Source organism: Pinus tabuliformis, chromosome X (genome assembly GCF_031772625.1).
Source record: "Pinus tabuliformis cultivar Carrire ecotype Pingquan chromosome X, CPIR1, whole genome shotgun sequence".
In the NCBI taxonomy this organism is placed as follows: Eukaryota; Viridiplantae; Streptophyta; class Pinopsida; order Pinales; family Pinaceae; genus Pinus; species Pinus tabuliformis.
The window spans coordinates 1,390,141,671-1,390,157,443 of NC_142308.1; positions in this window are offsets into that span (position 1 = coordinate 1,390,141,671).

The following is a 15,773-nucleotide window of genomic DNA, read 5'->3' on the forward strand; positions in this document are numbered from 1 at the left end:
AAATCCTGAATATCCTCTAAGTCCACTTTTAATTCCAGTTAATCCCTAAGAATCCTCTCTAGTTCCTCGAATCATGAGACCAATAAGAGTTACAATTAATTTCCAACTCTCTCAATTCCCACTAATCACTCATGTTCTCCTACATTCGAGAGAATTTACAAATATCCTCACAATATCTAATTAATTCCTATTGTAATCACTCAAAACATTAATGATTACATACATAGGAATCCAACTTCCTTGAAAACACAAGACCCCCTAAGTCAACTAAAACATAAAATTGTTGAGTTGTATGCCCCTGCATCAGACTCCCAAGGTTAAAATAATCATGATCTCTTGATCATGTGCTTCTGTCCTTTGTCTCCCTGGATCCCATACTTTTTTCTGTAATTTTCCTTTGGTTGTTGATGTTGTTTGTTGTTGTTCTCCACGTTTCCACACTTTATGTTGTTGTGCTCCACTAGCTATGTTGTCACATTCTACTGTTGTCTTTCTCTTTCTGTTGCTCCTTGGTCTTCTTACTATTGTTTTCTTCTGAGGCACCTTCATCATCAATCTTATTATTCGTTCAATCTCTATGTCCAATTTATCTTTTGACTCATAATTACTTTTCCATTTCTTGTTGTACTCTATCCACTCATCTTCAAATTGTTGTTTGTTTTCTTCCCTTTGAGTTTGTTGGATTCTTACTGCTGCCCTTTCATCCTTACCCTCTTGTTGCTTTCAAAACAACCTCTGTTCAATATCTATAAATTTAATTTCAAAAAGTAAATTATCCTCCAATTTCCTTTGTACTTGATTCCCCTCAAATACATTACTATGTTGTTCATCAATTCCAACATATTTTCCTTCTTCTTTCTTGACAACCCTTAGTAATTGTCCTTCACTTCCTTGATTGATTCTGACAATCAATTTAACTTCTTCAAGCACAGTATATTCATGCTTTTCATCTTCCTCATCAGTATGTCTGACTCTTCAACTTGAAACATGTCTATCTCATCTTCATCAAGTCCTATAATCATAAAAGAATTATCGGAATTAAAACTATAAGGCCTCATTACCTTTTCTTCCTTCTCTGGAAATACCTCAGTATGTTGCTCTGAGTTTTTCTTCAATTCCTTCGTCAACACATCAATATGTTGATTAAAACTCTCCTTCATATCAATTGTTTCAATGATATCTCTCTGCTTTGGTTCACAATAATCAACTCCTCCTTCTATAATGTCAATTTTTTTAACTTTCATTACCATCCCCTTTTCCTTATGATTGTCATTCATGACAATTTCTTTGTCTTCCGTTTTCAACAATCTATCCCAAGTATACATCCTCTGCTTTTCCAACTTCCTTCTTTGAAATTCTAATTTTCCATATAGCTCAATAATTTCAACTGGAGTAGAGTTTGGAAATTTCACACAATTTTCCATACATTCCTTTGTTATTGACACTTCATTAGATGTCCATTCTCCCTTTTCTAAATCATTTGCATAGACTTCTTCTTTCTTAAATTCTGTGATTGTCTTTTCTTTATCTTCAGACAAATTTGCCTCCCCTTCTTCTTCAATACACTTTTTCTTGCTGTCTCTCTATAACCCTTCTTCTAGAGCTATCATTTCCCCATCATCTACATTAATATTCTCCTGCATTTGTTCATCATCAATTAAATTCATTAGATTACCTCTCCGAGAAAATATTCCTTCGTTCTTCATCAGAATAAGATCCTGATCTTCCATCTCTATGCCAACTTTAAATGATTGTCTTCTCTCATTAAGTAACTCATCCATAGACTTTTTCTATTGTAACTAGTGAAATTCTTCCTCTTCTGAGAAATTTTCTTTGTCACCTTTTACTTCCAAATCTTCATCCATTCTGAAGACATCTTCACAAAGTTGCTTTTCTCCTGCAATACCTGCAATCATACACAAACTGTTAGTTTTAAAAACATAAGACCTTGTGATCTCATTTGATGCTTCGGTCATCACATCTCCTTGCTGTCTTGAATTCTCATAACAATTCATAAGATCTTCCATAGATCTCCAATCTTCATCTTCACCTAGAAATTCACCTTGTTCTATTTCACAAATGGAAACTTCCATTCTCTACTCATCTTCTCCGAGTTCTTCCACCAGCCACTTCACTTTCCTCTATTGTAGCCTTTTCTGTAACTCAGACCATTTCACTACCTTTTTCCTCAATATACAACCTTGTCTTTGGTTTTCCTCTAGTATCATCCTTAATACATTGAGTTGTTCTTTTAACTCTGCAATCTCCTTGTCATGCTCCTCTTGACTCATCCTCTTTCCATTTGCCTTGGCATCCTCCTTCTTCATTTTTATTCTGTGGTGGTCTTCCTCAGAACCTTTGTTATCTCTGTTATGACTATCAGTAGTCATCTTCTTCTATATCTTCATGAGTTCCTCACTCACTTACTATGAGCTGCATTAAAGCCTCTGTAACAACAAGTTCTCCCTACTGCCACTTACCTCACCAAGCTTTCCTTTGTACTTGGTCTTTTGGCAAGCACTTGGTTCTCCATCTCTGGAACCTATTTGAGAACTTCTCTCTGCTCCTTTTAGGTTTCAACTCATTTGCACCTTTTAAGAATACAATTGTCCTCCTTATCTGTCCTCTGTCAAAATTCTTCAAGGTTCTGCCACATTCTTCTTTCATTCAGAAACTCTTAACAACTTCCTTCATCCCTTAGCAATTCTACCCACATCCTATGCCGAATTTCCTTTATGATCTTCCTGTGAGCTGCAACAATACCTCTACAGTAACAAGTATCCTTCTTGCTACACATGCCTCGTTAAGTTTCTCTCCTCTTAGCTCGGTCTTTTCGCATCTCTCTAGTTCTTTCCTCTGGAACCATATGAGCACTCCATGCTCTAGGTTGTTGCAATCTTCTCACCTTCAAGACCTCTGCATGATCTTGTTCTACCATTCATCTGCACTTTGAATGGATTGTTCTCTGTTTCCTTTGCATCTACAAATTCTGCTACACTTTATCTCTGTGTTCCTTCTGTTTGTCAGATTTAAAACCTGATCTCCTCTTACCTACATACATACCTTCAAAACATAACTCTATTCTAAGTTTTCTCAAAGAATTCCTCCACAGAATTTCCTTGTTTTGCTTTGATACCAAATGATGCCAACCTAAGCTGAAAATACCACAATGATGTAGCCTAAGCCGCATATACTCACAATATGCAAATAAGATTGCATGTCACACTATGTCTGTCCCAGGAATTTCTAAATTCCTTACTTGGGGAAACCTTCCATAACCCAAGGTTTAACTCTCTTTAATTAAACTCTATTAAGCGGAAATACAACATCTAATGAAAAACCCACTTTATTAAAGTTTAATTCTTCAATCCTCACTGTCGATCTCATTCCTCGATCTGACTGTTATTGCATCACCCAATCACCAACGAGCTTGGCTGATCTCCACCATTGGTTTGTCTCATCTGATCCAACGGTTGTCACGTCATTCGCTCGCCAACAAGCCCTGACAATCTTCATCATTGATGCGAACCATCTGGTGGGCTCCAGTATTGTAGCAATAATGCTACAACTCCTGGAGCTCCCTATCTCTAATTTTATCAACCCGGTAGTTCGTACAAACTTGGAAGCGACGGTGCTGTATGCACAAGTACTAGCTCTTGTCACAGCTGTCACTTGGTCAGCTGGCACAAGTCCGCTAGGGCTCAAGCCAACTTCTATAGGCTCACAGAAGAAGCTTTATGAATGATGGACGAAAGCTAACTTAAAGGAGACTAGTCTATTTTCAAAAAGAAACTGAAAGCCAACGAAGCATGAAAACCCTAGTAACCCTAATTTGACTAGCTAGACCCTAATTATGCAAAACTGTGAATGAAACAACTACCAATAATGCCATTACTTGCAGTGAACTGAAATACATGCATCTAAGCTACTTGCATCTGAAAAGACATGTTTTTGTATTTTTTTCATTAAGTGGTTGGATTTGTTGTGATGATGCTTTTGATTAGGGTTTGGTTGTGCAAGAGCGGTTGGAATGGAAGGAAAGCATGGGCAAGGTCAGGATGGCTAAGGGAGGTCCCAGAGGGTCTCTAGCATCAGTCCATAGAAGTCTACCACGTTCGGATGCTCAGCAACCGAGTTTGCAGGCTTCTACAGGAAGTCTGCAGGGGATCCTACAAGAAACTCAGGGGTTCTACAGGAAGTCTGTGCAATTCTACAGGATGTTTGGCCGTGGAAGTTTTGGGAGATGGTGAAGTGTTGGAGTGGTGTGGGAGGATAGGTGAGATGGAGATGGAGCTGGTGATGGCTCAGGAGTAGAAAAATCAGATGGAGGAAGAGTGCATGCAGTGGTTTGATGGTTGGAAGGATGGGATCAACGAAAGTGTAAGTAAATGGAGCTAAGTGATCAATGGATGAGTTGGAAGGTAAATGAGCTGGACAGAGGCCAAATGGGTGTCTTGAGGAGAGATCAAGAAGAAGAAGAAGAAAGTGGAATGATATGGAGCAGCGTAAATGAAACAAATGACTTATGCACCAAAAACGAGAATTCACTAACCTATGATAACTGTGCCATGAAACCTATGAACAGCAATGGAAAACCAAGAAATGAAACTCGTGCATGGAAGTGAAATGTAGAAGTATGGTTCAATGTCAAAAGTGCATGGATGGATCTTCAACGAAAATGTCTATGTTGCAGCTTGCATGGAAGTGAGAAGAACTACGTTTCTTTTTGGTGGTTGGTTATGGACTCCACCCCAATCCCTAACAGAGATGGCAGTGAGCCTTAACAACCTTTTTTCTTGAGCTCCAATAGATTATATCTATCCTTTTCTAACCTAAGCAACTGGAAACAAATTCACCATAAACTAATCCTATCTAAGCTCATGAAAAAGACTAAATTAACAAGCTGTAAATTCGAATTGCATGGTAAAGTAAAAACTCAAAGTGCTGGAACGAAATGCAACAACATTACAACACCGAGGAGATCTATTGCTCTCAGGTTGGGCCCTAACCTGAGAGCTATAGCTCGCTTAGAAACTCAGAATGAGATCAAAATCTGTCTGCCTTTATTCATAAACGAAAGTCTGATATCATGCCAAAACTGGCTTACAAAAGGAACAAACACCGAGCTGTAGCTCATACTTCCAAATTACAAGAGCAATACAAAAGTTCAAAAAGCTTCTATCCAAGGCTACGGCCTCAGTATTTATGCAAAATGATCATCCAACAGGTGTCCTTGATTTGAGGAGCTCGGCTGTCCAACTGGAGTTTAAACTGTTGATCCTGTAGGACAGTCATAACTGCTGTTCCTGTAGAACAGTTATAACTGTTGTTCCTGTAGAACGGTTGGCTGCCTCTAAGCTCGGTGGGGAGATGGATTGGAGCTCGGAGCTATGGTGGAAATCATGAGGAAGGTCCCAAGACTGTGGACATCCTCTCCTAAAAACCAGCAGTGCCACCTCATTGTCTCCTTGTCTCCTTTCACGTGGTCTTTTCTCCCTTTTAATGCCAAAAACCTGAAAGCATCATGCATTAGTCACGTAGATAAAATGTCTACCCTTCTTCCTACAAACAACACGAATAAACTAAGAAATGCATGCATAAGCAATAAAAGATGAATGGTTTGAGCAAAGCAAGTAGGCCAAACGAGCCCAAATTATACCAAAAATTGGGGCTCATCACCATCCCATCAAACGACCATTGCGCAATCTCACGTAGATACTTGCATGACTGATATTAACCGGAGAGCATGCAAGAAAAGTGGTTTTTCTCTTTCCTCCATGTGCTACGTGTCAATCACTAAAGCTAATTGCTTGAAATTTCTAAATACTGCTTACCCCTTTTAAGGCGCACGAGAAATTGCTTACTGTTTACGAATATCGCTCCATCCTTCTACTATCACGAGGGTTTAATCTCCGCCATTCATCTTCTAGACTTTATTTTGCGTAACTTAATCTTCACCGTCTATCTACTTCCCTCTCATTCATTGATTTGATTGATCCAAGTACCCCTATGCACTGCTACCTCCTTTTGTTTCTTATCGTGTAACAACCCATTCGGCTTTTTTCATGTGTATTTGCTCCCGCCTTAGAGATTTTACTTGTTCTGATCTCGATCTTTGCTCGTGCTTGTACGCTTCCTTTGTAAACCTTTGGGTTTTAAGAACCTTACAGTTATACTTCACTGCGAAGGTTCTCTTCATTATTGTCTATATGCAAGGTGAATTTCTTTGTAACCTCCAATGGGTAATCCCTTCTGATCAATTATCCATCTGTTCTTGGAATCTATTTGATCAATCAACCAACCAGTCACTTCTTAATAGGGGAAAAAAACAGGTCTCGCTGCAGCTCTCTGCTCAATTGAAACTGATTCTACTGATCATGCCATCTATTTGATCAATCAACCAACCATTCACTTCTCAACAGGGGAAAATAGCAGGTCTAGCTGCAGCTCTTTTCTCAATTGAAATTGATTCTACCGATCATGTCGATGGCTTTAACTATTATCACTATGACTGCTTTCTCTACTATTATCACCTGTATTCCAATGCCACATAATTTGTTATCTTACCCTGCACATGCCAACACATAAATATATATTTTTTCATGTGCCCACAACCTTTTTCATTTGGTTTAAAAAACAAAAAATCAATTCATGACTAATCTTTTAGGATGAGAGATTTGAATCCGGGTAGGCAACCAAAGAAGACAATAGGTGGAAGAGGGCATGGAGACTTGGTCCAGGTAGTACATCGGATGTCTATGTCTCATTAATTACACAGATTTTGTAATATCCTAAGACATGTTTTTTATATATGATTCTTCATTGTTATATTTTGTTTTGTATTTTAATTTTTCACAATATCCTTAATAATTTTTTGCACTAGGTTTTTGAAAATAGTTTTTCTATTCCCCATGTTTACAAATGTAATTTGGTTTTTTTAAACTGTGTTTACAATTGCATAATTTTTATTGACTATTTTAAAATCCCTTATCATTATAAATTGGTTTTTTTAAACTATATTTAGAATTGTATAACTCCCATTGAATATTTTAAGTCGCGTTTATAAATTAATAAACTATATAGAAGCATAGAGGTAGGTACACAATTAAAAACTCTAAGATCCCTCCCTTGTGTGTCAAACTATTGCAAATCTAAGCTGAGGAAAGTTAGGTATACTATGTAATATGAAAAGTAATTATGAAATAAATTAATAAATTAATCACTTGGAAAAGCAAGACACCAAGAGATGATATTCTTGCCAAATTCCATTGAGGAATGAGATTGGATAATTCTTTCATGATAAAGCTTCTAGTTGTAATTCTAGATAAGATGGATGGATTGGAGATAAATATCCATCGAGAAAAACATAAAAGTTATTCGGGAGACAAACGAAAGCTTTTACGAGGAAAAATTCATGGGAGAGAAAGACAAGACTTTATGAGAAAAACCTAGGAAAATGGATGAAAAGATCCATAAAAGTGGGATGCCGCTAAAGGAAACTAGATCATGAAAGAGGGTATTAAATACCCATTGCATAGATCAATTGGAGGAGTTGATCCATGGCAAGAACCTCTGCTCGGAGGAATCAAAGGTGATTCATGGTTGGGTGGTGGCGCTCCGTTCTCCAAGTGGTGTTTTATTCTATTCTAGTTGGATAGACTTGCGTGGGATGTTTTGTATGTTGGTTTCTTACATCTATATTTTAAATTCTTTAGCATATGAGAGAATTTACTTGAGTTTTCCTCACTATGTAAATGTTTAAATGAATTGCATGGGACTAACATACATGAGTTGATGGTGTTTATGAGATGAGGATGGCACATAAATGTAATTCTAGATACATCCATAAAATGTGGATCTTATGCAGTTTTGGTGTCATCTGGTCTTTTGTTAAGATAGTGAACAGTCGTGGTCGAACCGCTATGCAAATATGTTAACTGTGGTTAAGGGTCAACTTTATAAACTATGGTACAAATTATTTATGCAGGGAATCCAATGCTTCTCTATTGACTAATTATTCATAATCCTTAAGATAGACATGTTAACCTTACATGCAATTGTGGCAGTAGGATTATTTATTATGTGATGAATGGTTTCATTCTTCTGCATCTGACTCTTATTGCATCAGGAGGTAGAAGCATAGTAGGTAATTGTTATTGCTTGGGCCATGGAGCTATCTTACTCATGATCGAAGTTGCATGGGACCATTATGCCTAAGCATGACTACTTATATTAACCGTGTTTGTAAGATGAACATATAAGGATGTGTGAGACATCTATTAAATCTAAACTTGATCATCATTATAAAAGGAAATAGGATGCCTCTAACGTTAAGTGATACCTCTGGTTAACTTGACAAAACTTTATGCATGATACCTTGGTGCAAGTGGAACAATATGGTATAATGTTTCTAATTGTATAGTTTATGGTTCCGGTTATCTATGTTATACATTGAGGCTAGTTTAGCTAGTCCTGCATGTTGCATAAAAGATAAGACAATAATATTTTTGACTATTTCTGAAATATGATTCATGACCATCTAGCGGAAGTAGATGCAGGATAATGTTCTATTATTGTTTGCATGAAGACCTTGAAGAAGTTTGTGGGGTGCATGCCATGATTCATTCTTTTCTCCAAGTTGTGGTTTATGCCTAAGATTTGATCTAAAGTGTATATAATATTGTGCCTATGGTGTATGGTTCATTACTTTGATGTGGTTCAGTATTTAAGATTATTAGTATAGTCGCAGGGATAATCATTGTGCTTAACTGTAAATGGAGAAATTTTAAAATCAAGGGAGCTTAGTAGCTAAATTTCTGAGTAGGCTAGGAGGTATGTTACAAATGGTATCAGATCAAAGTTCAAAATTTTGGCCTATGGGCCAATCCGCCTCTGTATGATATAAAACAATATGAGAGCCAAATAAGAAGTGGCATGAAAGGGTATGACTATAAAAAGTTATAAGAAAAATAACTCAAAATTTATAAAGGGGAAAAGTTAAAATTTAAAATTTAAAGGCATGTGAATGTAATTTCTTGCCACCAATTGAAATTAGGATTCTTTGAGGATGAATCCAAATATTAACATGGTTATTGAAGAATCAATAACATTCCACTAGATATAACATGTCATTATTTGAAAGCCTTTAAAAATTAATGGTTTGGTTTCTATGTCATGGTGGAAATTTTTTCAAAGAACCTCATAAACGCTACTTCATCGAGGTCATATATCGAAAAGACCATATGGTGTCAAAAATTTAGAAATTGGTCAATTTTAAAGAAGTTGTGAAGAACTTCAACCAACCTTACCTCAGTTTGCTATCAAATTAAGGCACGCCTCTATTAAAGTCTGCATACAAGGCTCCACACTCTAGAGATATTGATATGTACGGTGATTTTGTAGCATCAAGGGGAATGAGAATCAAAGGAATGACGTGACTGGTTATAATTGTCGAACATAGAAATCGAGCCTCTCTCAATTTAGTGACACTCTTAAAATTTTCATGTCTCTGGGCTCTGAAGGTACAATTCTATCAGGGATGTCCAATTTTGAGAAACTATGGTCGATAATTTAATGAGGAATAACCTCAACCTAGCATGCCATGGTGGTTGCGAGTATGGCTACATTGCTAATGATTAGACAGAGACTGGGAAATATGTCATTCTTGTTCAGCTCTCAGAACAAGAGATGCAAATGTTATTCTTTTGCATTTACATTTGGTATACAATATCGATAATAATTGTCTGGAAACATTAACAAATGATATAAGCATAATTCATACACAAAATGAAACCAGGGCCAAGCCTAAGGCTAATGGTTCTTCTCTCTTACTGGTTAAAGAGGCCATTCATTAAGATGATCTCAGGTATAAACTGAGATGGCCTATGAGCTCTGGCGGGAAGCTCCACAAGACCCAGAAAAGAAGAACTAGAACCCTGTTAACTGATTTCGATGGAGTTTCAACTAGTCAAATCTGAAGCTTGGTTGTCCAAACCAACTAAGTAAGATGGAACCTGGTTTTGTAGAGTCATGAAAGAAGACAGTGATGAGAGTTTTGTGGAGAAGCTCCTTGACAAAAAAGGAGTGGAGGTAAAAGAGAATTCATGGGGAGAGATGCTATCGAAATTGCAAATCAAGAGAGGGATGCTGCTTTGTGCACGATATGTCGACTGCTAGACGATGTCTCTAATTTTGTGTTCGAGAAAATTATGGAAAATTAGATAAATTCAATCACATATATGCGCGATTCCCCATATTCAGCTCCTTCCCTATGGCCTAGTGCTGAATGTGTTAGCTGTCATCCTCGGTGGGATGTTTTATTACCATGCACTATTGAAAAAGTAGTGCTTTTTGTTCGATTATGATAGGATTAGATGTACGCTGATTGGATTCGCTATAGTACTAGGTCCCTATACTACTAGTGTAACCCCTTATTGTTATTATTACAACCCCCTTATTATATTGTTGTGCCCATGTACTCCCCATATTTTTATTATTGTGCCCCATAGAAGCCCACTATTTTTATTATTATGCCCTTACATTATTATTGTTATGTTGGCTCTGATTATATTATGACCCCTTAGACTCCTATATAGAAAGGATGCCTTGTCATTTATATCATCCAAGAATTGTTCATTTATGTAATGTAAAGGAGGTTTCCCCTTCAAAGAGGCTGAATTCTAAGGCGTTGATCTATCTTATCTATCTTTTTGAGAGCTGGTTTCATAACATTTGGTATCAGAGCTTTGGATTTTAGGGTTTCACTGCTCCAAACAGGTCTTCGTGGTATTTTCACTATAATGTTTTTTTTGTGACGTTTCAGAAGCTAAAAAAAAAAGACCCATTTGAGATGAAGTCGCGCTGAACTGTGGGTCCAAATGTCATATCTTGTTGTGCTATATTGTCGGAGATATGGTTTGAGGAAGTTAGGGTTTTTGCAAGCTCCAAAATTCCATCTCAAACAGGTCATCGTGGCATTTGCGCTATAATTGTTTTTCTACAAAGTTTCAGACTCTGAAATTAAAACATGTTTGTGCCAAAAACTTGGTGAAGCTTGGGAATGAATTCCAGATCTTGTCTTACTATATTTTAGATATACGATCTGAGGAAGTTAGGGGTTTTGCAAGCTCCAGAATTTCATCTAAAACAGGTCATCGTGGAATTTTTCTATAGCGTTTTCGCTCCGAAGTTTCAGAACCCAAAATAAAAACCCATTTGAGAAGAAATTGGTCTGAATCTCGGGTCCGAATTTCAAATCTTGTCTTGCTACATTTTTTGATATATGATCTAAGGAATTTAGGGTTTTTGCAGGGTCCCGAATTACATCCTAAAGAGGTGACCTTGGGAAAATTGTCATAACTTTCTCTCTGAGCATCAGATTGAAATTTCATAAGAAGTTACAGAGAGATGACAGACTGTATTTTGTTTGGCTATATTTTTCAGAACATAAGGTCGAAACTGTGACACATCGCACATCGTACAAGTTCACTCTACTGAACTAGTCTATAATTAGCTCATCGCGGGAGATTGGGAATAAATCTTCCTTCAGGAATCCAATTGAGATCAGACTTGCGGAGTTAGAAAGAGGACTCAAAGGGATATTACATACCAAAACTTCATAACTTAAAGATCCGAAATTAGAGAGTTACAGTCGTTTCAAGATCGAGCTCCTAAAATCAAGAAAAAGTGAGATGAGGAAGTTTGATGGAAAGGATCTGGTAAATTGGATACTACAGATGGATAAATATTTTGATCTACATGGTGTACCACTGTTACAAAAGGTATGTATTTCATCTAATTAGTTATAACTGAATCAATTTTTATGGTATAAAGGGCTTTGTTCTCATAAACCACTTCTCACATGGTCAATTTTCATGGGGGAAATGATAGCACATTATGAGGATACAAAAAGAAACACCTTCTTTAGCCAATTGATAAATCTCAAACAAAAGAGTTCAATGGCAGAGCACATTGAGGACTTCCAAAAATTGAATATAAGGGTAAACGATATTCTAGAGAAGAAAATGGTTGATGTCTTCATAGGGACTTTAAAGGATAACATTCAACATGAGGTTCATCTTTGGGAACCTGATTCATTACAGAAGGCATTCAGGTTGGTAAGAAAAATTGAAAGCTAAATTATGGAAACAAGGAATCCCACCACTCACGATTATAATTATGGAAGTGTTTTTTCCCCTAGCCTTCCACAACCTATAAGGTTGACACCACAACAATTGGAAGAAAAAATAGAAAAAGGGCTTTGTGACAATTGTGATAGCAAATACACTAAAGGTCATAAGTGGGTTGAGAAGAAATTATTTTACATAGATTATGAAGAGGAGGAAGAAAAGGATCAAGAAACATCAAAAGAAGAGGATATGCACTAGGAACCCACCCTAGAGAAAGAAGAAATGAATCCGACCATATCTTGTAAAGCATTGGAAAGAATTACCACTCCTAAAACTCTCAAGATAGAAGGACATATCAAGAAGAAAAAGGTTCAAGAAGTGAAAAATCACATCGAGAAAGAAGAAATGAATCCGACCATTTCTTGTAATGCATTGGCTGGAATTACTAGTCCTCAAACTATCAATATAGAAGGACATATGAAGAAGAAAAATGTTGAAGAAGTGAAAGATCAGTTCAAGCATCAAGAAATGAATCCGACCATATCTTATAATTCATTGGAAGAAATTACCACTCCTCAAACTATCACGATAGAAGGACATATCAAGAAGAAAAAAGTAATAGTGTTGATTGATTCAGGCAGTACCCATAATTTTATTCATTGTAAGATAGCCAAGGAATTGAATTCCTTCCTATATCCAACACTAGAGTGTCAAGTGATGTTTGCAAGTGGAGGAACCATAGATTTCTCTAGAAAGTGCCATAATATCAAGCTATCCATGGGAGAATATGTATTGAATAGCCCAATGCTTTCCATTCCAATGGGTGGTGCTGATATTTTACTAGGAGTCTAATGGCTACAATCTTTGGGTACGATAACTTTTAATTTTCAAGACCATTTCTTGAAATTTTTTTGGGAAGGAAAGGAAGTTGAATTGAGGGGTATCGAAGAAAAACCAAGAAATATAATCAACTCTAATAGCATGACAAACCTTCTAAATAAAGAACAACAGGGCATAATTACACAATTATTTTCACTAGAGGATCCCACATCGAAATCATGTATTTCTCCAGATCTCCAAAACGTTTTGGACAATCATTCCAAGGTATTTGAGACTCCCAAAGGGCTCCCACCTATTCGTGTTCATGATCATGCTATTCATTTGATTCCAAGAAGTGTTCCGCCAAACAGCAGGCCTTACAGATATCCATATGCCCAAAGGAGTGGGAACTCATTCAAAAGTTGCAGAAGATCCCAGTTCAAACAGTATTGTGAGAACTTGACAAGGAAGGAAAAATCATATTGGAACCTAAAGCAGTCACAGAACCGAGAAATCAACAGCTATGAAATGGATCGATTTTAGAGTATCTCATCAAGTGGAAGAACTTACCTGCTAAAGATTCCACTTGGGAGGACAAGAATTTATACAGAAGCATCACGAATTACTCAAGCATTGAGGACAACACTTTTTGAAGCAGAGGGGAATGTTAGGTCCCTATACTACTAGTGTAACCCCTTATTGTTATTATTACAACCCCCTTATTATATTTTTGTGCCCATGTAGTCCCCATATTGTTATTATTGTGCCCCATAGAAGCCCACTATTGTTATTATTGTGCCCTTACATTATTATTGTTATGTCGGCTCTTATTATATTATGACTCTTAGACTCCTATATATAGAAAGCATGTCTTGTCATTTGTATCATCCAAGAATTGTTCATTTATGTAATCTAAACGAGGTCACCCACTCGAAGAGGCTAAATTCTAAGGCGTTGATCTACCTTTTCTGTCTTTTTCTAAGTTGGTTTCATAAGATTTAGACCCATGTTTTATGGGTAGTGTTTCGGAAACAACACCTTCCCAAGTGAGGATGAGGAAAATTCTAGACTATTGTTATTTACCTTTTAAAAACGTTGCCTTTCGGGTGCTTTAACACAATTTGGAGGTGTGCGAGTTGGCAACAAATAGAAATGATACCATTTCCATGGAGGGATCGAGGAAAATATGTAGCACGATTGTTTCTTTTTTTCAACTATGAATTCCTATCCGCTGAGTTGAAGACATTGGTTGGGATAATGATCATCCTGATGGGCATCATCACACTCAATTGGATAGAGTTATCCTTAGGTTCCACAACACTCAACCTTATCCATGCGATGGACATAGATAAAAGTCGGGAGGGTGGATACTACTTCGATTGAGTGCTTTATGCATTGAGGCTACACATAAAGGAGTGAGCCAGCTTGGTTCTCTACAAATGGAATGAGTAATTTAATATATATATATATATATATATATATATATATATATATATATATATATATATATATATATATATATATATATATATATATATACATATACATATACATATACATATATAAGTATGGACAACGTTTTATAAAAAACCGTTCATTATGTGTAACAGGTGTTGTGGGTGATAAAATAAGGCATCAGAAGAGGAGACATTGTGTGATTGCAATACCGCTACAAATTCATAAAACATCAAATGATTTGATTTAGTATTCGATAATAACAAAAGTGTGAGCTTTGTTCTGATAAGTGGTAGCTTCCCATAAAGGTAAGACACTTCTATAGATATTCACCACTGATTAAATTAACTCGTTGTTTCTCAACTGAAATTGCATGTTACCCCTCTTATATGAATATTCTCCATGAGCATTTTTGTTTTGAATCTAGATAAATTCGAGATGCTTGCAGGTCTCAAATGAATATGGATTTTATATTTAAGTCTTTTAATATAGCTTCTGGAAATTGAAAGTTTCATCAAGTGAAATTAGTTGGGACAAATGTTCAGTATGCCAACAACTAGTCCCCTAAGGATGTGGAAATATAACTCTGAATATATTTGATATTATAGTAAAATAAATTTAAAAACTGAATTTACAGATAAAATTTGTGTGAAAGGATGAATTTTGTTTAAGCTATCATAAAATTGAAAAGAACTCGAGAAGATCAACGTTAAGCCACCAGTTACTATGTAGTTATCGATCTTATGAAACATCAACCTACTTGTTTATTGAGACCATTGATTAGAGACTACCTAAACTTGAGAACTGTATGTGTTGTATATTTAAGAATACAAAATCTTGAGAAATACAAGAACTCGTTGCTCTACAGTTTTTCATAAACATTTAATGCAATTATAGTTAACTGATTCAAGTTCATGTGGAATATTGGGTATACCTCTTGTAATGGGCCAATTTCAATTACAATCCAATTAGACATCATAGTGTGATGGTTATGATGAACAATTCTCTTACTATGCTTGAATTTTTGCTGCTAGATATTCTTATGTTAAGAATTGAGGCTTGTGCTAATGACCCTTCCTTGCAAAAATTTCTATGCTACTACAAATTATTTGGCCAAGACTTGTGCTCATGAGATGGGTTTTTATGAAGGACTGATATATAGATATAGAATTGATGGTGTGCTATGTTGCTAATCATTGCATATTTCTATGAGAATTTGTTTGTGATTTGTTGATTTAGAATGTTATTGTTTCCTTGATTCGAGAGTGATGTTGATTTGAGACATTGAGGAGTCTCACATGTAATGTGGTCATATGTAATGTGAACATAAGTATTGTTGATGTTTCACTTATTGCTGCTATCATATAGACC